This window comes from Pan paniscus, chromosome 6 (assembly GCF_029289425.2).
Source record: "Pan paniscus chromosome 6, NHGRI_mPanPan1-v2.0_pri, whole genome shotgun sequence".
Taxonomy (NCBI): domain Eukaryota; kingdom Metazoa; phylum Chordata; class Mammalia; order Primates; family Hominidae; genus Pan; species Pan paniscus.
Genome location: NC_073255.2, coordinates 156,563,475 through 156,588,070, shown reverse-complemented (window position 1 = coordinate 156,588,070; position 24,596 = coordinate 156,563,475). Strand labels below are relative to the sequence as shown.

General features: G+C 32.1%; 1 long non-coding RNA gene across 1 annotated transcript; it reads right to left on the bottom strand.

The window, feature by feature from the left end:
* Positions 1-316: 316 nt before the first annotated feature.
* Positions 317-13,214, bottom strand: LOC129398350 (uncharacterized). Its single transcript, XR_008626035.2, has 3 exons — positions 12,776-13,214; positions 9,274-9,419; positions 317-2,336 (listed from the first exon to the last, which is right to left on the bottom strand). It is a non-coding gene; the product is annotated as an uncharacterized LOC129398350 (long non-coding RNA).
* Positions 13,215-24,596: the final 11,382 nt, after the last annotated feature.

The following is a 24,596-nucleotide window of genomic DNA, read 5'->3' as shown; positions in this document are numbered from 1 at the left end:
TTGATCATTGTTTTAAAATTTACTTTTTTATATTAATGTTTTTAACTTAATGTAACTCTGATGAATGCTACTTCAGTATGCCTGGAAGTGGAAATTACAATGTGGATATTTTTAATGAGGAAAAAACTGGCTTTTAATTTTCAAGTGAGTCTTATGTACTCCCCCACATATTTAGACATATATGTATGTGTGCACGTGTGCCTATATATACTTATATACTTCATATATATATACACACACACATATATGTGAAGAGAGAGAATATGTATACACACATACCATATTTAGCAAGTTCTTAAGTGCTTTAGCTGTCGAGCTGTGAATGAGAAAAAAGAGCAGGGAATTCAAATAAAAATAATGTGGACTTAATATAATTACTGGTAATCTTAGATTTTGTTTCTATTTACTGTTGAATTTTAGGTAAAAATTCAGAATATCTTAGAATAGCTCATCAAATTTCCAGTCCATGATATAACCCAGCCCCATCCCATAGAACATGATACACTGATTTTTACATATTATAGTTCTTTAATATATTTAGTGAGAAGCATTATTTATCAATTTTCTTTAATGTCTTATTGTATTGTATATTATATAAATAATTCTATCAGTATATTCCTGTTTAAAAATGATTTTTGTAAGGCTTCACTAAGTTGAAATTTCCAGACAAAGAAAAACTTGTACCGTCCCTTTTTTCCTTTAACGAAATCAAGTAAATCTGAATGTGTTAGTGGTCTACATTTCCACTGAGGATAATTGACAGACACTGATGTCTCTCCTTTTAAGTAACTGTCAAAGAGTATCCTAAGAGGCTCTAGGGAATATGGTAAGCCATTGCTAATGATGTTTATATGTCTAAATATCATCCTAACAATGTAACACTCTCCCATTAACAAAATTGTTTCTACAATTACCATCAACATTATTCCAATAAATGTAATCTTGTTATTTCATTATGAAAGTGATATTTTGTATTTCTTTATAAACATTAATATAAAATGATTTTTTCTTTCTTTAAGCCATTCATGTCTTCTACATAAACTGAGAAAATATTCCCAAGGATAAATATAATTTGTGCTAAATAATCTACTGGAGCACTTGAGAACAATTTATAAGCTAATCTTTATTTTTTCCTTTACCTAAGAAAGAAAAATTTAACATTAAAACACTTTATAATTCTCAAGTTTAAAAAACATATATTTGAAAGCTTCAATTCAGATATATGAACTTAATACATTAAATTTTTAACTACGTATAGGTAAAACAACATCTATGTAATAGAATATTCATATATATATACAATGTAAAGTCCATCTGAAATTACTCAGCTTCTTACAAAATCAGATGTTTAGTAGTTATTGTTGTAAGAATAAATCTGATAGTGTGAGCACAGACTAGACTCAAAGATAGATTCATTTATAAAAATAGATTTGAGTCTCTATTGTGTGCTAGAAAATGAAAAACAAATAGGTATTAGGAACCAATAGTAAGAGAGACAAATAATCTACTACTGTCATTGAAAATGAGCTTAAGTTTACACCCTAATTTTTAGGATAAGAAGGCCACAGACAATAGTCAAGGGGCACTAAGAATAATGGGAAATAGTCTGAGTAGAGAAAATGCTCAGACAACATATGGACCAAACACGTACCACATCATATGTAATTTCTACTAGACTTCATTCTAGACTTCTTATATGCAAGGTAGTTTTATTTGTACATGTAAGTTTTATTTGTACACGTAACTGACCTTGAAAAAAGCAAATTAAATTGCAGAAATCTGAAATACAGAATGGCAAGCAGAAATTCCAACGTTAATAGACATGCAAAAGGCATGACCATGGCTCGGGGCCTGTGAAAGATGGAAAGCTAAATTGGAGGATCACATGAACCCACAAATGTTAAGTTTATCAATGAAAGTATAAATAAGAAAAGAATAATCACAAAATTAGATGGTAATTGAACTTGGTATCATAAACTTTTACACTGGTAAGTTGAGGAGAAGAAACATCCTCCACTAAAAGTTCAAAATTATAAACAAGACTTCATGTTGGATTGCTGTCTGAAGGTCTAAAAAAATCCAAGTAGATAATTTGATTTTAAGAGTTCATGGATTTGAAAGTACTTCCAAGATTTTGGGCAAAGACATTCAAATCTTCTACAAAACAGTTTCACCTCCTACAAAATCCTAAGAAAGAAGAGCCCATGATGGAACATTACAAGACAAGAGAAATTAGTGTACATAACCAAGAGGAAACAGAAATATTAACAGCAGAATCAGCTGCTTCTATTCTTGGGTCCACCTTCTTTTCAGGCTTCAGAGTCCTCTATAGAAACCTAGAAGACAGAGAAAGAGAGTATAAAGGAAGTAAAACTTCTTAATTATCTTTGCTCAAATGTGCCTTTTATCTATATATTTTGCTGCCATTCTATTAATGATTTGTGTTGTCATTTTACTCATTTAAGAAGTGGTGGTGGAGGAAAGCCTATTGTGCTGGCGAATATAATCTCTGACTTGACAAAGATTTTTTTTGTTATGAATATATGCTATGGAAAAGACGCTTCAAATTCCTGGAGTTATGCCAGCCATCTCTGTCTCATTCATGAAAATGTTGGAGAAGAAACAGGAATACATGTGCAACTCATTATCACTTAGCAGATGCTATTTTAAAAGTATATTTACAAAAATATTAATGAGACTCAATATCTCTGTCCATTAGTTACTTTTCTCTCATAAAAATTAAAAAATAATAATGATTATCATCACAGGAATGTTGTGAAGACTAAATTGATGCATATAAAATATTTAATCTAGTGCTGGCTCATGGTGAGAAATACATATCTTTGTACCACTATTATTATGATCTTTGAGACTCAGTGTGTTTTCTGGGTTAGTATTTAGAAGACAAACAGGACAAGGGGATGCAAAATGAAGGCACAGCTTGCCTTATACAGGATAGTCCATCAATTCCTCTATTGAAACAAGAGCCCTCTGTCTGATTCCCATTTCTGTGACCTTGTTGACATCTAAGCCTTCAAAATATGATTAAAAAGTCCATCACAGTCCATCACACGTGAAATATTGTGAGATAAGTTGCCCCCGAGTAAGGCCAGAAGAATGTTTCTCTGAAAGGCTTAGACCTGATGCAAAAATGTAAATAATTGCTTCACTTGTCATAAGTAGTGACATGAAATCCCACAGATTTTTACTCTAGGTAAGATGAAGTGTTACTATTAATCTAATAAAAGAATTATTAGCATTATAGACATTTGGCATTCATTTCCTAAAAAATTAGCACATAGTTAAATTTAACTAAAGAATTTATTCAGCATTCTGCTAAGACCAGCTGTCACACAATGCCTGGCAATGTTGCAAAGCTCCTGTTTGCATGCACATTCACAGATAGTAGGAATCCCTCCACTTTTTATAATGGATGTTGCATTTTTAGTGAAACATCTGTGTTGTCTTGAGTGTGTTATGACTTTTAATCTTTGAGTTAATATGTTTGTAGATGTATTGTTTCAAATTTGGTTTAATAATTATTTAAATTTGTTTTAAATGTTCAATCTTTAAATATTTGATTAAATTGTTTTCAATGTGATTTGATTTCCCAATGGAAATTAATGTACCTTATTTTGATTATGATCTGTTTAAATTTACAAAAAAAAAATATTTCAGCAATATTCTTAAGATACTGGCGTATTTTCAGTTGTGATTGTCATAATTAAAGTTCGACTGAAACTTTTTCATTAATAGTAGGATATTTAGTAGCATACATATCTTTGTACCATTATTGTTATTATTTTTGAGACCCAGTGTGTTTTCTGGGTTAGTATTTATGTTCGCAGGATATGAAGTAGTGTTTTATATACATATATATATATATACGTATATGCATTTATATACATTTCAAAGTAAATGCTAGGAAAATAAAGTTCTCAGATACAATAACTCTAATTTAATTTTTACATGCTGAAAACCTCCAAAAGAATATTGCACCTACATTTCCAGCTTTGGGGAATTCTGCAAGTTTATTTATTTTCTTTTTAATTTTTTGTCTGTCTACTTTTACCTATTAATTTGGAAATAATCATATATTCAAAGAAAGTTCTGAAGCTAGTACAGAGACGACCCTTGTACTGCTCATCTGGTTTCCCCCAGTTGTTATGTCTCACACAGTTGTGATATCAAAACTAAAAATTTGACACTGGCAAAATGTACATTCTATGCCATTTTATCATATGTATAGATTTGTGTAACCAGCATCACAGTCTACATACAGAATTGTCCCATACCCCACAAATGTCCCTCGTGGTATTCTTTTATAATTGAACTTAGACGTCTCCCCAGCAGATCACTTCTAATACTGGCAAACCCTAATGTTTTTTCAATTTCTATAATTTTGTCATTTGAAGAATGTGATGTAAGTGAAATAATATATAATGATACCTTTTGAGACTGGCTTTTTTTCACCCAGCCTAATACTTCTAAGATCCAATGAAGTTTTTGCATGTATCCATTACATTTTATTTATGAGTAGCAGTTCATGATATGGATGCACCAGGGTAATTTTTAATCGTTTTCACCTATGGAGGAAAATTTTGGTGGTTTCCACTTTCTGACTGTTGAAAATAAGTGGCTATCAACAATTACGTACACCTATTTGTGTGGACATAGGTTTTCATTTCTCTGGGATGAAAGCCTAGGAGGGAAATTGCTGGATTGTGTGAATGGGTGTGTTTAGCTTCTTAAGAAACTGCCAAAATGTTTTCAAGAGTGACTGTGACATTTAACTTGCATCTCACCAGTAATAAATGAGATGTAGTTTCTCTGCATTAGAAACACCATTAAATGTTTTCCAGTTTTTTTTAAAAGCTGTTTTAATTGGTTTGTAGTGATATCTCATCATAGTCTTAATTTGGATTTCCTTGATGGCTAATGATATTGAAAAGCTTATCATGTGCCTACAAGCCGTTATATGTACAGTACTTTCAGAAAAATATCTGTTTATGTATTTTGCCCATTTTCTACTTGGATTCGATCTTTGAGTTTTGAGAGTTTATTATATATTCTAGATATAATTTCTATTGTCAGATTTGTGGTTTGCAAATATTTTGTTCCAGGTCATACCTTGTTTTTTCTTCCTCTTAGCATGATCTTTTGCAGAGAAAAAATTCATCTTGATGAAGTCCTGTTATCAGTTATTTTATTTTATTGATAATGCTTTTGATGTCCTATTTCATCTGGTGCCATACCTTCGCCAAGATCTAGATTCTAAAGATTTTCCACATTTTTAAATCTTCATTATTTCAGATTTTATATTTAATTCTATGACCTGCTTTGAGTAAATTTTTAAATAAGTTATGATGAGGCAAGCTTATTTTTTATTTTTATTTTTTGCTCATAGATGTCTACTTTCAACATTATTTGTTAAATAAAGCTATTGCCCCTCCATTGAACTGCTTTTTCACATTTGTAAAAAAAAACATTTGGCTAGACTCCTGCAAGGGCATTACTGAACTTTCTATTCTATTATATTAATCTATGTCTTCTCCTTTACCAATGTCATGCAATCTTTGATTACTGTAGCTATATAATGAATCTAATAATTTTATAGTGATTATATCTTTAAAAATTATTCTAGCAATTAGTTTCTTTTTTCATATATTCTTTGAGAAGAATCTTCCTTATATCTAAAAAACCTTGTTGAAATTTTGTTAAGAAATTTTCTTAATCTAACTGTAAGAAAAATTGTCATCTTTATCATGTTGAGTCTTCTGATTCACGATCAAGGTATGTCTCTCATTAATTTATATATGGTTTGATTTCTTTCATCAGTGTTTCATAGTTTTCAGTAAAAATAACCTAGACATTTAAAAGTTATACGTATTTCATTTTTTAAATAACTAAATAATATTGTAGTGTTGATTTTGTTGTCTACATGTTCATTGCTAGAATATAGAAATGCAAAAATTTTTGTATGTTGATCTTGTACCTTGTGACCTTGCTGAATGCACTAATTAGCTTTACGAAATTTTTCTAGATACTTTGGGATTTTCTACATGGATATTGATACGGTTTGGTTGTGTTCCCACTCAAATCTAATCTTGAATTCCCACATGTTGTGGGAGGGACCTGGTGGGAGGTAATTGAATCATGAGGGCGGGTCTTTCCCATGCTGTTCTCATGATGGTAAATAAGTCACCCAAGATCTGATGCCTCTATAAGGAGGAATTTCCCTGCACAAGCTCTTTCTTTGCCTGCTGCCATCCATGTAAGACATGACTTGTTCCTCCTTGCCTTCCACCATAATTGTGAGGCCTCTTCAGCCATGTGGAACTGGAAGTCAATTAAACCTCTTTTTCTTCCCAGTCTTGGGTGTGTCTTTATCAGCAGTGTGAAAATAGACTAACACAGACATTCGTGACATCTGCACAAAACAGCAGTCTTATTTCTTCTTTTTGAAACTGTATGCTTTAAATTTTTTTCTTGCCTTGTTTTCCTGTCTAGAACCACTTGTATCAAATAGAATTAGTGGTGAAAGTGAGCATCCTTGCTTTGTTTCCCATATTAGAGGAAAGTCATTCAGTCTTTCACCATTAAATATGATGTCAGCTTCAATTTTTATGTAAATATTCTTTACCAATCCAAGGAAGTTCCCACATATTTATTATTGTTCTGATTTTTTATAATCAAGAATGGATGTTGAATTTTGTCAGAGGTTTGTTCTTTATCTATTGATATGATCATGTGATTTTTTAAAAATTAGCTTGCTAATTTCATAAATTAACCACTTTTCAAATGTACAATCAGCCTTGCATCCCCAAAATAAACCTCATTTAGTCATAGTGTATATAGATATTTTTGTGTACTAAGTACTATTTGCTAATATTTGGTATAGAATTTTTGCATATATATTTGTGAGAGATATTGGTGTGTAGTTCTTGGATGTGTGTGTATGTCTGTGTGTGTGTTTTATCTAGTTTTAAAGTCAGGTTAAAACTGACTTTAAAGAATTATTTGGGAAGTATTTACTTCTTTTCTGTAAAAAAAAGGTATAGAATTTGTTTTAATTCCTTTTTAAGTGTTTCTTAGAATTCTTCAGTGACTATCAGGGCCGGAAGATTTCTTGTTGGGATGTTTTAAAAATTATGAATTCATGTCTTAATAGTTGCAAGGCTATTAAATTATGTATTTTATACTGAAAGAATTGTTTTAGTATGTATTTTTAAAATAATTGGTTCATAGAGTCCAAATTGTTCAGTTCAGATATGTAGAGCTACTTCTATTATTCCCTTACTATCCTTTTGATTTCTGCAGTGTCTGTAGTTATATGAACTATTGTATTTCTTATATTAGCAATTTGTCTTTACTCTCAAATTTTCTTTTTTTGTGAGACTTTCTAAAGGTTTATCAATTGTATCAGTCTTTTCAAAGAACTTTTCCTTTGAATTTAAATAATTATTTCTCCTTATTTATTTATAGTGGTTTTCATTTACATAGAACCCTCAAATGTATCTACACTATGTAAACCACACTGTAATGCCATACTAGCAACACTATTTTGTGAGACTGGATGAATACCTCTAGTACCATAAGTAATTATTATCCTGTGTAATGCATCTCAGCCAGATGCATTATACCACATTCTATGTCATATTAATGAGGGTCTACATTTTTATTAATTATTCTGCCACGTTTTAAGTCACAGTAAAAAGAAAATATTATATCAATAAATGAGGCTTTATTCACACAGCAGAAAATATGATTTTATGAAACAATTTATATGCAACTCTCTCATTATATTTAACCAATGTTTTAATTTACAAAACTACAAAGTACCTTTATCTTTTCACTATGGCTTTTTGTAAAGATTTCAAGTATTTCTGATGAACAGTAATTTTTTCAGTGTCTACTTAATGTCATTTTCAACATAATTTTAGGGACATATTAGTGTGTAAAATAGTATTTTTAGAATTATTAATAATTACTATTATTCAAGCTAATTACCATTACTATTAATAATGGTAATCATGCTGGTGTCAAATTTAGATTGCAACTGACAACTGAATTTAAGTGAGAAAAATATTCATAAATATATTTTTAAATTAACATTACTTCATTTTCTGTAACAACAAAATATGGATATTTAAAAATGTATATTGATTTATTTGTTCATTTATATTCTGTGTCTTTTGTGATAAAAATAACTTAACTCATTTAATTTTTTTCAGAAAAAAAGACTGGCAACTTTGTGTGCTGGTTTGTTTTTATATGAATTAAAACCATTGAGTCATAAACTCGTGACAAACTGCACTTACAATAGAATGCTGCCAGCAAGATCAGCAAGATCTGCTATAATTTTTAAATAACAATAATGACAAAGTAAAATAATAGTTTTCATGTTCATCTTGAGTTTAAAAGAACCTTTAACTTTCAGTGCTAAATGATGAAGACTCATTATTTTCAATGTGTTAAATTAATAAGAAAAGAAATCTTGCAGCAATCACATTGTAAAACTTTTAGATTTTTGTCTCTGTGTAATAAGCTTTAAGTTTCCCAAGAAATACTTATATCTAGTTAGCAGGTTGTAATCTTATTGGCTAATAATAGCCATTAGTACTTTCTTTAAATAAAAAAAAAATTCTCCCTAGAGTAAGTTATCATTGCCCACCTTCTGTAACAATTTAGAACACCATTACTATTTCTTTCAAACTACAAAGTGGAATAGAAATGTTTAAACAGCTAGTTGATTCAATCAAAGCTTTTCCCATTGACATTGTTTAAGAATTTTTTGTTTGTTTTAGTTGAGAACGAGAAGTTTTTCAGATGGATTTGCACTGTACTTCTACATATATGTTCAGTTCACTTTTTAGGTTGTATTTGGAAAAAGTAGCTTGGGGATCCTAAATAAACCCACGCTAATTAAAATCCAAGACCAGCTGTTACTTCCAAGGACACTTGCCAGGGACTATAACCCACCTCAACTGGGGACTCTGAATTTGTGGGCGTCTTGCCCAAGGGCAGTGAGATATGCTCTGGTATCAAAGATTCTACAACTATGTTAATTCTATAACAAATCATCGGCATTAGGATGAAAACATAAGAAAACACATAGTTTTTTTTAAAGATGAACAATATTCACATTAAGTATTATTCTTCACCAATTAAATAAATTATTTAATTTTATTTGAAATGGTTTTATTTTTATCAGAAAAGTAGCTTTTATTTATAGAAAACTATTATGTCTTTTAGCCGGGTGCAGTGGCTTACCCCTGTAGTTTCAACACTTTGGAAGGCTGAGGCGGGGGAGTCACTTGAGGTCAGAAGTTCAAGACCAGCCTGGCTTACGTGGTGAAACTCAGTCTCTGAGTCGAGATTGCACCATTGCACTCCAGCGGGGGTGACAGAGCGAGATTCTTTCTCCAAAAAAGAAAATATTATTATTATTCCTTTTTAACTTGAGGCGTTTACTAAACCAGACAGTTAAAAGAATCAAAGTAATTACTAAGAAGTGGTTTGGGCAGTTGCTGAATGATCATGGCTGTAAGATCTAAATATTTAAGAACCAAAATTATTTTTCTATAACTTAGAAGCTTCTTTGTATATGACTGTCATCTAGCTCTTCTTAGTTCAATATCCTGAATTTCAATTTATAATTTTCCTGTTTTTGTTTATAGATTCACCTTCCCTGAATATATTAATAAACCACATATTCTTTAGTTTCACCTGCTTTGAGACTATTTTGTTTAATTTTGAAAAGGTTAATCTTCATATGTAATTAATTTTATATGTTTCATTTGTTATATAGAAATGATGTCTATTTTTGTACCTTCCAATCTGTTTCTTTTTGCTATCTGTCTATGCATATGCCAAAATCACACTTTCTTAGTTATTGAAGTTATGTGAGTACTTAATATATGATTAATATAGATTTCCTCATTGCACCAATTTACCACAGTTTTAGGTATACAACTGCCACTACATAAATGTTAGAATTTACTTTCTGAGTTCTGGAAAAACTTTGTACTGTTTTAATTTTGACATAATTATATTTATTATCATTGGCATTATTAATATCTTCTGTTTAATATTTCTGTCCAAAAACATAGCATGTTACTCTTTTTACTTGTCAATTTTTCTGTTTCAGAAATGTTTTGAAATTTTCCTCACAAAGATATTTTGTACATTATTTCTAAAGGTTAAAACTAGATATTTTAAAAAGACATTTCTATTTTAAAGGGATATGATGATATTTTTAAATATTTTTGTCTAATTCTATGAAAGCCATTCACATTAAGACTATATTTTGCAATATCTTAGTAGTATTATTTTTGGGGGGAGTTTTTATTTTAGTTGCACATCTTAGTTTTCCTGTCATATCATCTACAGGTAGAAATAGAACCAATTCTTTCATTTTAATTATTATACTTGTAATTTCATTGTCTTTTCTAATGTCATTTAAATAATTCAAAAGTAATATCAAATGACAGAGATGACATGAACATGAATATTATAGAAGCTTTATTTATAATTGCCAAACTTGAAAACGATCCAGATGTCTTTCAAAAGGTGAATCTATAAACTGCTAAATACTATTCTTCAACAATAAATAATGTGTCACCAATAAACATTACAACATAGATGCATCTCCAGATAATTATGTTGAAGGACATAAGCTGGAAAAAACACTACTCTCTGAATTTATTTACATAAAACTCTAGAAAATGCAAGCTAATCTTTATTGACAGAAAACTCATCAGTGATTACCTTGGTAAAAGAAACAGAAAGAAAAGGGTGGGAGCAGTTATTACATAGGGACACAACCATTATCTTGATTATTATGACAATTTCATAGAAGTATATACACATCTCAATATCTATAAATTTGTACACAGTATGTGCAGTTGATTGTATGTTAATTATATCTTAGTAAAAATGCTTTTAAAAAGATAATTGGCTATCTCAAGCAAATATAGTAACATTCTATTGTGAGGATTTATCATAAGTAGAAATAAAATGACAACAATAGCATAATGAGCAGGTGGTAAGAAACATTAACTATATTGTTGAAAGATTATTTTACTATTTGGTATAATGTTTTTTGTAAGTAAACTCAACTCAAAGATGTATAACCTCTAGGGCAAATGTTAAATATAAGATGGTTTATAACTAGAAGGTCAAAACAGAGAAAAAATGAAATAAAAAAATTGGTCTCTAATCTACAAGAATGCAAAAAGGGAGGAGAAAGGAGCAAACAAAGATGGGACAAACAAACGTTCATGATATGGTACTATTAGATCCAATCATATTAAGAAGTTGTTGCATACAACTTATATAAGTACGTAGATTTAATACCAACTATACTAATAACACATCAAGTGTGAATAATATGAAAACATTTCAAATGAATGGTTTTTCAAATTCATAAATAAAGGATAACCCTATAGATAAAAATCTAGTTATATTGGAAGACAAAAGCTACTCTCTCATTTATTGATTTAAAAAAATAAGAAAATCAGTTAGAATCTAGAAGACATGCAAAACAAATCAATCCTATTAACTTACTTGATTTTCATAAGATGCTTCACCTACCAGCAAAATATAAAGTTTTTCCAAGTAATATGAAATATTAACAAGATAGACCACATTCAGACAAATAAAATATACCTTAATAAGCTTCAAAGAACTAAATTATACAAGGTATGTTCTCCTGTTATAGCAGAATTAAACTAGAAATCAAAAAGTGTGCAATAGCTGAATTCTTCCAAACACTTAAAATTAAACAGCACACCTAAATAAAATATAAATCAAAGAAAAATTCCCCAAAAATTTTAAATTATTTTGAAATAAATAAAAATTAAATCATAGCCAAAATTTGTGAGATACAGAGATATCAGTGATTAGAAGAAAAAAAAAAGAAGAGGAAATTAAATCTAAAGCAAACAGCAATAAAGAGATGTGGACTAAAAAAGCAAAAATCAATAAAATTGAAAAAATAAAAGCAAATAAAATCATTAAAAATAAAAGTTGAAATTTTAAAAGGATTAATAAAACTGATAAATCTCTAAAGAAACTGAGTAAGAGAAAGTTACAAATTGACAAATCAAGAATGAAGAAAAAGGTTACTCCATATCCTACACGTATTAAAATTATAATAAGGAAATACTGTAGACAATTTATGCCAATAAATTTGATAAAACAAATGAAAGTTCAAATTCCATGAAAGATAAAAATACTAAAGCTCATTGAAGATAAAAATGTATGTCTTAAATAGCTTTATATCTATTAAAGAAAATGAATTAAACATTAAAACTTTGCAACACAGAAAACTCCAGAATCAGTTTCCTTCCCTGTCAAATTATACCAGACATTTAGGAAAGAAAGAACAGCCATAGCGCACAAAATATTCAAGAAAAAAGAGAAGGATGAAACCCATTCAAGTTCTTTATAAGGGCAATACTATCCACTACCACAATCAGAGACAAAGACATAGGGTAAAAAAGAAAACTACAAACAAATAATCTCTCATAAATATTAGACAAAAATTTTTTACCAAAATATTATCATATTGAATTCAGAAACATAAAAAAAGATACTACTTAATGGCTAATTAGGTGTTATCCCCAACAAGATTGGTTCAAAATTCAAAATTAATCACTGCAATTTGATATATTAACAAAATTAAAAAGACATATTAAATTAGGGTTGACAAACTATTTCTGTAAAGGCAAGATAGTAATAGAAGATATTTTGGTTATGGGACCACATATACCTTGTTGCATATTCTTTTCTCCTCCTCCACTTCTTTCCTTTCTCAATATTCCTCTGTCTCTGTCTTGCTCTGTCTCTGTTTCTGTCTCTCTGTCTCTCTCTCTGTCTCTCTCTCTCTCTCTCTCTCATGTGCACACACCTTTAAAAATGAAAATCTCTCCTTAGCTTGGAGGTCATACCGAAAATGGGCTGCAGGCCTGATTTGTCCTACGAGCTGTTTGCCAGTCCTTAAGCTAAAGAGAATTTTTATAAATGCAAATTTAACATAAATTCAGGATAAAAACCTGCAAAAAAATAGAAATAAATATGTATCTTCTCAATACATTTAAAGTGACCTATATAAAACATAGAGGCACCATCATATGTAATGGTGAAAAACTAAATACTTTTTGTCTGATATCAGAAACAAAGATGTTAACTCTCACCACACTTACTAAATAATTAACTACAATTTTAGTCTACACTGCTGGTGCATGTTTTCTTAACATATACCATGACCTTATTAATCAATTTGTTATTAATAAATAATTTATTAATAATACCTTAAGGCAAAGAAAATAAAAGGCATACAGATTGGAGAGCAAGTCCTTATGAATGTCATGTTCATCTAAATAGACAAATATTCTGCTACACATTCTAATGGGAGTCATGAATAAATTTAGCGAGGCTCAAGGCTGCTAGGTACATTTAGGACTTAGGACTCCAGTTTTCTTTTTTTTTTTTTCTCTTTTTAGACGGAGTCTTGCTCTTGTCACCCAGGCTGGAGTGTAGTGGCATGATCTCAGCTCACTGCAACCTCTGCCTCCTGGGTTCGAGTGATTCTCCTGCCTCAGCATCCTGAGTAGCTGGGATTACAGGGACCCGCCGCCATGCCCGGCTAATTTTTGTACTTTTAGTAGAGACGGGGTTTCGCCATGTTGGCCAGACTGGTCTCGAACTCCTGACCTCAGGTGATTCACTGAAAAAAACTACCTTTGATAATAGAAGCAAAATACGTAAAACCATTAGAGCTGTATTTGATGAAATAACTTCAAGATAAAGGCTTCAATTAATGGGTGGATATCCTAGATTTATGGATGAGTAGACTAAACATTTTCAAGATGCCAGTTTTCTATGTATTATTCTATCAGTCAAATGCAATTCAACTCATACTGTTGTCTCTTTATACCTATTTGGCCTCACATCCATCTTGGCCATGAACTTATATTTTAGTCAGACATCCTTTTTTCAGTACCACAAAAATGACTGTTCCTTACACCCTTATGTTTTTCCACCTCTGTATTCCACCTTCTTGCCCGTTAACTCCTTCTCATCCTCAGATCCCTATTAAAATCTCATTTTCTCATTGAAGCCTTCACTAAACCTTCAGAACAAGCCATGTACCCTCTTACAGACTCTCATGAAAACTTGCATATTTTCTTCACAGCACTTCTAATTCTTATTTCACATTTAAAGTAATATGCCTCTTTCCCCCTAAACTGTTTCCTTACAATAAAAATTATCTTATTTGTTGTTATATTTTTCTTCTCATATAGCACATTGTCTTATCCAATGTAGAGACTCAGATTAGTTGAAGCAAGGGAAGAACTGAGAAGACAAAATTCGCCCTACATTGGACATATTCGTTTGGTGCAAAAGTAATTGCAGTTTTCACCATTAAAAGTAATGGGAAAAACAGCGATTATTTTTGCACCAACCTGATAGATACATATACATATATACATGTGTATATATATATATACACACACACGCAGAATCTAGGCATGCGTGCACGTGCACACACGCAGAATCTAACATACAATCTGATTTATATCTCTGCTACAATATCAAGTTAAGCTGTCCTTGGTAGAAACCTTTTCTAAAGCTGCAATATTGTGAATGGAGATTTTGTTCTACATCTTTTATTATAGCATAGTAATCAAACTAGATAAAGTAAATTTGAAAATAACATGAAATAATAATGAATGGTTTTCAAATATTTATTAACTATGAAAAGTAAAATACTCTATAAAAAATCTGTCAATATGTTCCCTTGGCAGAATTTGTATATTTCTGCTGCTGGCTTTACTGAGGCCACTTAAATGTGAACTCATTTGAATTTGGGGTAGAGATAGTATGTACTCTCCCTAATAAATTTTTATGTGATAAGAGTAAGCATTCTTGTGGATCCAAAGAACTTCTTAATTCATTAAAATTTAAATATTACTTTTTTATGATTCAAACATTTTACAGTGGCAGAATCCTATGAGAAGATTATTCTATGGAAACAACTTCTAGGAGAACTGTATTCCATGTTACCACTACCTTTTTTTTCTTCTTTTAAACTTTATATTTTAATGTCAATATGATCCTCAATAGTAAGCTCCTGTGAATGAAATATCAACCACTTAACAATCTTTAAAGCAGAAAATTCTTCTTTCACTTGATATATTAAATACATGATTGATCAGTTTTGATGATGCCTGTTACAGGGTTCCAGACAAAGTATTTAAAATTCTCTTAAGACAACAAATTATATTCTACAAAATTATGTTAATGCTATTTCAATGACCACCTTTCAAGCTTTGTTACTAGTTATTTAAATCATTCATTGAATGTCTTTGACAGTACTTTGATCTTTTCACTGTTTTTCTTGTCAATTAATCCAGACAGCCTTTGAAAAGTTATTTGAAGGAAATAAGACCTTGGGAACAAAATGAGGTTAATTCACATGTTGATGCTTTTAGGGCATATAAAAACAATCTCTAATTTAGGATATTGCTTGTGAATTCAGGATGATCTGAGATATAGGCCTAAATCAACTTTGTTTAAAAATGATGACTATTGTAATAAAATATGTTGCAATATCTGAAACAAAATAATGAAAAAAATCTTTATATCCTTACATTCGTTATATTGGAACTAGTGACTTGATGTTTTTATTTTATTCAATTCTGGAATGCTCTAGAGTTCTCAGAACAGCAAAATAAATAATGCTTTCAACTTGTCTTTACTTTTTGTATCTGCCCTCAATAATATAAACAACATAATCAATCAATTCTTTTCTCTATTTAGAGAAGCATTGACTTGATTTTTATTCCTTGCCTTGTAGCAACTTGCAAGAATTTGTTTACAAAATGATAATAAATATAATAAATATTAACACCTTATTTTGCTTTAGGCTGTATTCTATATTCTTTATACAAATTATGTAACTTAATCATCATAGTAAACACATTAGGTGTGCACTAATATTGTTCCATATTAAAGTTTATAAAACTAAGACAGAACTTTTTAGTAATTGCCAAAAGCCACAACTTCAATGTGGCAGATGAAGGGATCATATCACATGATGTGAATCCAGTAAGATGTAGCTATCTTATGCACTGCACAATAATCCCTCTCTCTTCCCAAAATGTTACTATATTTATCATTTTAAACATCTATTGGGAATATATGGAAGTCTTCTTTCTAATTGATGATTTCAGTTAAATTTTTAAGAAAAAAATTGTGGATCTGTATTGATATTTAAATATTCCCCTGAAATTAAGAATAAGGCATTCCTTTCTCTACTGGAGCTGAAACTTTCTGTGTTGTCTCATCAAACTCAATAGCTGAGAATTTAAAAACTAGATTATATCTTTGCTGAAAATTGTGCCTGCCTCAGAAAAATATGGAATTACTTTATCTAATCATGGTTTCATAACATCACATTTTTCCCCATTGCCAATCAACCCATCATAATTTTCATACCAGATTTCATTGAATTGACCTATTAATCTTCTCTTTTTCTCACTTTTCAATTTTCCTTTGACTTCTATTTATTACTACTACTTCAACTACAATTACTTTTTTATTATACTTCAAGTTTTGGGGTACATGTGCAGAACATGCAGGTTTTTTACATAAGTATACAGGTGCCATAGTGGCTTGCCTCACCCATCAATCTGTCATCTACATTAGATATTTCTCCTAATGCTATCCCTCCCCTAGCCACCCACCCCCCTACATGCCCTGATGTGTGATGTTCCCCTCCCTGTGTCCATGTGTTCTCATTGTTCAGTTCCCGCTCATAAGTGAGAACGTGCGGTGTTTGGTTTTCTATTCCTGTGTTACTTTGCTGAGAATGATGGTTTCCAGCTTTATCCGTGTCCCTGCAAAGGACATGAACCCATCCTTTTTATGGCTGCATAGTATTCCATGGTGTATATGTGCCACATTTTCTTTATCCAGTGTATTCTTCATGGATATTTGGGTTGGTTCCAAGTCTTTGCTATTGTGAACAGTGCCACAGTGAATATACAACACAATCAAATTAGTTTTAGCTAGTGTTACATACTGAAATGTGTTTCTCAAAATTCATATGTTGTAGCCCTAGCCACTAATGTTAAGGTATTTTGAGATAGAACCTTTAGGGAAGTAATTAAGCTTAAATCAGGTCATAAGGGTGGGGCCCTAATCCTATGGATTTGATGTCTTTATAAAAGGAGGAGGATTTCCAAAGAGCTGTTTCTCTCTCTGACCATGTGGAAACATAGCAAAAAGGAGGCTTCTTGCAACTAGGAAAAGAGCCCTGACATGAAATAGATTTCTAGCCTCCAGAACCATGAGAAAATGAATGTCTGTTGTCTAAGCCACCCAGTCTGTGGTATTTTTTTATGGTGGCCCAAGCAGGCCAATACAATGAGGAAGGTAAAAGTGGTTCAGTGTTAGAAAATATATACAAAGAAATAACCACATTAATAGAACAACTAAAAATCTATTATGATCAATTAATAAAGAACCAAAAGCATCTAACAGATTGTAACGTATTTAGATAATCAATGTTAGAAAACTAGGAATAAAGAAATTTATTTGATGTGTTAAAATGTTAAATACCAAAAGCCTTTAGCAAAGGTATCCTTAACAGATAAAAAATAAAAGGATGTCCTAAAGTTTCAGAAACAGACTTGCATAACACCATAATTGCTACTGCTTAACAAAAGAGTGACGGTCTTAGACAATGCAATATGTCAAAACCAAACCAAACAAACAAAATAACAACTATAAAAACAAACTTGTGAGGGCTTTATAAAATCTGAATAAAGGACATAAAATTCTCAATTTTGAAAGATGACATTATCCTCTACTTTCAAAAGCCAAGAGAATCATTAAGTTGTTAATCATATAACTTAGCAAGGTTGACTGAAACCAGATCAAGTTATAAAATGCAATAGCATTTCTCTAAAAATAAGTGAATGTAATTCATGGTGTGATGAGTATCGTGCAGCAACTAGTTTACAATAAAACATATTAAGAATAGCAAAACATTCATAATAGCATCCAAATAATAAAATCTCTAATAATTAATTTAATACTTCACAAGTTCCCAAAGGATAAAAATTTACAGATTGAGAAAATAAAATAGAAACTATGGTAAATTTGTAAGTACTCTTGGATGAAGTGACTTAATATTAGATATATGCTTGTTCTCTCCAAACAAATTTATTAGATAACAAAATAAGAAAATATTTCATGTAGAAATCAAAAACCTATTTCTAAAATACTTATGAAAGAAAAAAGTTGTATATATCACAGTATAGACTATTCCATTGAAATACACCACACCCCCAATCCCAATACTTTTCAAGATACACTTCTCCATGTCTGAGCTTCTTTAGAATAAGACTCTTTTTAGAAATTATCTTACTTAACTTAGATGGTATATAAGGCACCACCACTTTAAATTTTTCGAAGGTTTTATCATAAGGTCTTATAGACAAAGGCTTACCATGATTTTTGTTCCTAGGCCTTGTTTCATTTTGAGCATCTTTTAATGACTGGTAAATTGGAGATGAGAAACACTTATTTTTCAGTGCAGCCATTGCAGAATCTTCAGTTTTCTCTCCAAAATCTGCTTACAGACCAAAAAGTTCTTTACCTAGCTCAGCCTTATGATTTTCCCTTTAGAGGGCATTTGGAAATGTCTGGAGTTAGGTTTGATGCCATGCCTGGGGGTAATGGTGCAACTGGCATTTAGTGCTTAAGACCAGGAATTCTGTAAAACATGGACTATTCAACCCCTTCCCCCAATACAGACTTATCTAACCCCAAATTTCAATAGTGCTGAGTTCTAGAAACCCTAATTTTAACTCATCTTTCTTACCTTGTATCTGAACATATGAAGCAGAATAAATCCAGCAGATATTTCAACGTTCTATATTGGCATCATCTTGCCGAATTCCACAGGTCCATTAGGCGCATTTTCTAACTTCCAACTTACCGAAAATGTTAGATTTAATTGCTCTACTACTGTACATCATGAATTGCCACATTTCAAGCCTATCTTAGCACTTTCCTTACCACATTTTCTTCTTCTGCCCACATTTTAGGCTTTTCTTACAGCAGCACTTCAGGTTCACGTACCCATTTCTATACCATTTATCTGTCACTGCATTAAAACTAAAAAATTTTAACACTGCAAACAGTGTTAAAACTGTTTAACACTGCAAACTCTAAACATCAATCCTTATGCATTTCATAACAGAATTGAATTCAGTTGGACATGTCCTTTGGTAATCTCAGCTGGACTTGCTCAGTTATTTGTAGTACCTTGTAGGTACATTAGTCTGCTCTGCCTCGGTGAGTTTAATTGCTCTCATTTGGACTGACTTTGGTGGCTAGACCTTGTATCTCATAATCCAGAAGGCTAGTCCAGGCTTGCTCATGGGGTGCTGTCCAAAATATCAGTGGAGCAAGCTCTAATGTGCAAGTATTTGAAAAGTCCCAGCCTGCAACACATTTACTATTGTCTCTGGCCAAAGCAAGTCGAGGCTAGTTCAGATACAAGAGTTAGAAAATGAGACCATTTATTTGCCAAGTATGGAAAAAGTTAAGAGGAAGAATTTGTGGCCATTTTGCAACTCATCACACTACTATCCAGAAATGTATTTTATCCATATGTTTGTTAAAGATATATCACACATATAGCCATGAAAGTACATATATGAGAATATTTAATGAAACATAATTATGGAAACGAAGAAGAATTTGAAGTATTTGTCTTTAAGGAAGCAGCTGTATAAAATATTTGAAATGCATGTCATGAAATGCTGAGTATAATGCAGTTGCTAGGAGTAGTGGATGAAATACACACATAACAATATTGAGTTTTTAAAACAGTGTTGAGTGAAAAACAAAAGACAAAAACAGAAAGAAATGTATATCATGATAGCATTTACACATATTCAAGATAGATACATATGTTATGCGAAGACCTACAAGCAAAATAGGACACATTAAACTCAGAAGAATGTTTGCCCCTGGTTTGGACTGAATGAGGGTGGGAGTATGATGAGAGAGGAAGACAGGTTTTGTGGCGCCATATGTAAGGCCCTGCTGTAATGAATAATTTAGTCCCTTCCTGCCCCAATAGCTATGTTCCAGATCCATTTCTTTCTGTGCTTGCATTTTAATCAAACTGGTTTTCAGAAGTGCCATGTCCTTTATACCCCTGGGTATTTTCACTTGATATCTCTCTGTGTTAAAAACTTTCTGTATTTTTGCATAGTTAAATGCTACTTATTCTTCAGATTTTAATACAAATGGCACTTTCTTTGTGAGGGTTTTTTTTTTTTTGAAACGGAGTCTCACTCTGTTGCCCAGGCTGGAGTGCAATGGTGCGATCTCGGCTCACTGCAAGCTCTGCCTCCTGGGTTCATGACATTCTCCTGCCTCAGCCTCCCCAGCAGCTGGGACTACAGGCGCCTGCCACCACACCCGGCTAATTTTTGTATTTTTACTAGAGATGGAGTTTCACCATGTTAACCAGGATGGTCTCGATCTCCTGAGCTTGTGATCCGCCCGCCTTGGCCTCCCAAAGTGCTGGGATTAAAGGTGTGAGCCACCGCACCTGGCCCTTTGTGAGGCTTTTCTAAGCCCTCAGATGAGGCCAAGTGTCCTCTTGCAGATGCACATAAGACTATGAATAATTCCTTCAGAGCACTTGTCAGTTATTTTACATATAAATTAATATCTCTCCCCTGAGATTAAATTTTATTATAATAAGGACTATCTTATTTGTCACCATGTTTTTCTCTTATGCAGTACATTGTATGATGCAATGTAGAGACTTAAAAAATAGTTGCTGAAATAAGGAAATAGTAGGGAAGTTCAAAGTCACTCAGTATTGGATGGCGACACACACACACTGTCACAGACACCTCCATATATGTACATAAGCACAGATATGCATATATGAAGAGTTTGGATTATAATCCCAGAAAACAGAATCCCAAATGCCATAATCCCCAATGCTGAAATCATCAAAGATCAAAATTCCTAAAGATCAAAATCTCTAAAGTCTAAATCCCTAAAATAAAAAGTCCCTAAACGCTAAAACCCTGAAAAATCACAATCACAGAATAATTGCATCATGTTAGGTGTGCCACCCGTTACTTTATTTATTTGGAGATTAAACGTGGTTTAAGATGTGTATTAATGCCACATCGACAAGGGGTGAACTTGTGAACTTAATTTTGTGTATCAACCTGACTGAATAAAAGAATAGCAACTTGGTAAAGTATTAATTTGGGTATGCCTGTGAGGGTGCTTCCAAAAGCAAATAGTGTGAGTCTGAGTGGATTAGGTCAGGAAGATCTGCCATCTAATCAACTAGGGACAAAGAGAGAACAAATTCAGGTGAATTGGTGTCTGAGATATGGGACAAACTTCTCCTGCTGCCTTGGATATCAGAACCCAGGCTTTCCAGCTTTGGACTCCAGGTCTTACATCAGTAATCCTTCAGGTCCTGAGGCTTTCAGTCTGAGCCACACTACCAGCAACCCAGGGCCTGCAGCTTGCAGATTGCCTGTCCTGGAACTTCTTGGCCACCATAATTGTGTGAGTCAATTACCATAATGAATCCATGTATATATATATATATATATATATATATATATATATATATATATGCTATTGGTTCTGTCTCTCTGGAGAATCCTAATAAGAATTTTGCATTGGGAAAGCCAAATATCATTATTTTTTACTATGTTTCTTAAAACACAGTGAAAGGATCTGTGAAACTGTTCCCTCACAAAAAAAAAAAAAAAGCTGTGACAAGTTCAGTGTATGAGGCTACTTAATGGTAAAAGATAAAAGTTTAAAAGCTAATTATTATTGGTGCTGAGAAAGCAGAAAAACACTTAATTGCCACAGTCAAACAATAACTAGACTTTCAAATGGATAGCATATACTTAAAAGATGTGTAGACCACAACCACTCTCCAAATATAAGTGTAGGGAGTGTTTGTAAATCATGGAAGGATTAAAAATGGCAACAATACAAGAAATCTCACCTCCAAAATTTTGCAGTCATGTATAATGTCTTCCCCTTCACACATAGTGCCATGCTTGCCTTCAAAAAAACACTCTTCATTAGAGAATAAAAAGAATTCAACAAGCTTAGTGATCTTCTGAACCAAAGGCACTTGCTAATATTGTGGTCCCCCTTGTATTACAAAACACATTGACTGGTGAACTATTCTTGGTTAAGCATGGATTTGACTGTCAAAGAAGATATACTTCTTACATTTACCACTAATTCTATCATAGAAAAACTAGCACATACTTCACTTTTACTAATGGATGGCACTTTCAAAACTGTCCCCACTATTTTTTTAATCAACTATATACAATTCATGCCTCCATTGGATTAAAAAATTCTAGAACTTATCCACTTGTTTATGTATGAGTGACTGAAAAAAAGTGAATTACTTTATACAAACTTATTTGAAGATTTGGTCGATTTTACAGAAGAGAATGGATTTTAATTGAATCCTTAAACTATAATGATGGATTGGGAATTAGGTGTGATCAAGGCTTCTAAAAGTGAATGTCAAGGTGTTACCAATAAAGTTTGTTTTCCCATTAAGCCCACTGTGTTTGATGGAAAATCATGATCAGCAGATTGGCAGCATGATATGGCAATAACAAAACCTTCGATTTAAAAACATATGATTTGCCTGAAGTGGCATTCTTTCTAGCTGTTGACATTGCAGGAGCTTTTAATGAATTAAAGCTGCATTTGCCAGAAGAAGCCATTGAAGTTACTGGTTTGCTGATAGTTATGTGCCTGATAAGAAGATACTTATGCAACAATGTTGCTGTTCAATCACCTGTATTGTTTCCACCTAATTTGCGATATGTATGTGAGTGCGTGTGGTCTGTATAAGAGTGTGTATAGATTTTTGCATACCAAAAACAACATAGAAGCATGGCTCAGAAGATGAAAATATTTAATATGGAATGCTCATGTTATTGTATATCTAATCATTGAAGGATTTCAAAAAGGGCAGTCTCCTAGAAAATAAATGTCAAGGCATTCTCTGAGGAACACAATGTCCTAAAAAATAAAAGAAAACTAAACTGAAAACAAGCAAACAAAAACCAAAACAAACAAACAAAAGGCAACTATTCATCATGATGTAAGACTTCAACATACAATGATTACAAAATTCAGCTGGCTCTTCTGGATAATCTTCAAGCAATTGCCCATAATCTATCATTACAATACACTTTTTCATAGGTCAAATTTTCTGTTTTAGTTTTTTTCTTTGCTTCTTTTAGTATTTTAAATTGTCAGAATTATTTTTTACAATTTCTATACTACGTATTTATCTTTTGCATCATTTTCAATACTGGAGCTCTAAATTGTGTAGATACTTTAGAGAGTTCTAATTCATTTTATGCATTTTTTGCTAATTTGGCTATACAAAAGTGTATTAGTGTATATTGACTATGCATGAGCATCACTAGTGTACATAAAAATGTTGAAACTTCCTCAGTAAATGAAAAGATGCCCTTTTTGCACATCTGTATTTTTGAAATAAAATTTCTCAAGACTTCTGCTCTTTGAGCAACTGCATATGAAATGATGACCCTTCATGATTTTTGATTAATCTCCTAAAAAGAATGAGATTGTCACAATATTTCAAAGGACAACAGTTAGAAAGCTGGATGCACAAAAATATCAACTGTAGTAATACACATTTATTCATTTCCCCTTTTGACCTACTTCTTTACACACAGGGTATCTGCTCATATCTGTTGGATCTATGCGACCATCATTAGTATAGCTGAATGTTTATGCTTACAGAAATCTGTATGTTATTACTGCCTATTTTATTGTGTGAAGTGGTCTATGAAGTGATCTATCATGTTCTCTATGTTTGTCAAATCTCCTTTTAAACAATGTGAATAAATATCTTCTAAAGAGTTCTAAGGCCGGGCGCGGTGGCTCTAGCCTGTAATCCCAGCACTTTGGGAGGCCGAGGCAGGTGGATCACGAGGTCAGGAGATCGAGTACCATCCTGGCTAACACGGTGAAACCCCGTCTCTACTAAAAGTACAAAAAAATTAGCCGGGCATGGAGGTGGGTGCCTGTAGTCCTAGCTACTCGGGAGGCTGAGGCAGGAGAGTGGTGTAAACCCAGGAGGCGGAGCTTGCAATGAGCGGAAATTGCACCACTGCACTCCAGCCTGGGCGACAGAGCGAGACTCCGTCTCAAAAAATAAAAATTAAAAAAAAAGAGTTTTAATTATTTTTTCCAGAATTTTATTTTGGGAATCAAAAATCTTTTGGGATTTCAACATTTGGTATTATGGCATTCAAGATTATGTTTTTTTGGAATTATGATGAGTCCCAAATGAACACACATATATATGACATCTGAAATAAACCAGATTGATATTTGTCCAAACGTTTCATGCTAAGCTTTCCTCAATAGAATACTCTCCCTTTTGCCTAGTTAACTCTTATTAATGTTTTTGTCTTTCCTGGATTTATTGCTTAAATATTATTCTCTCA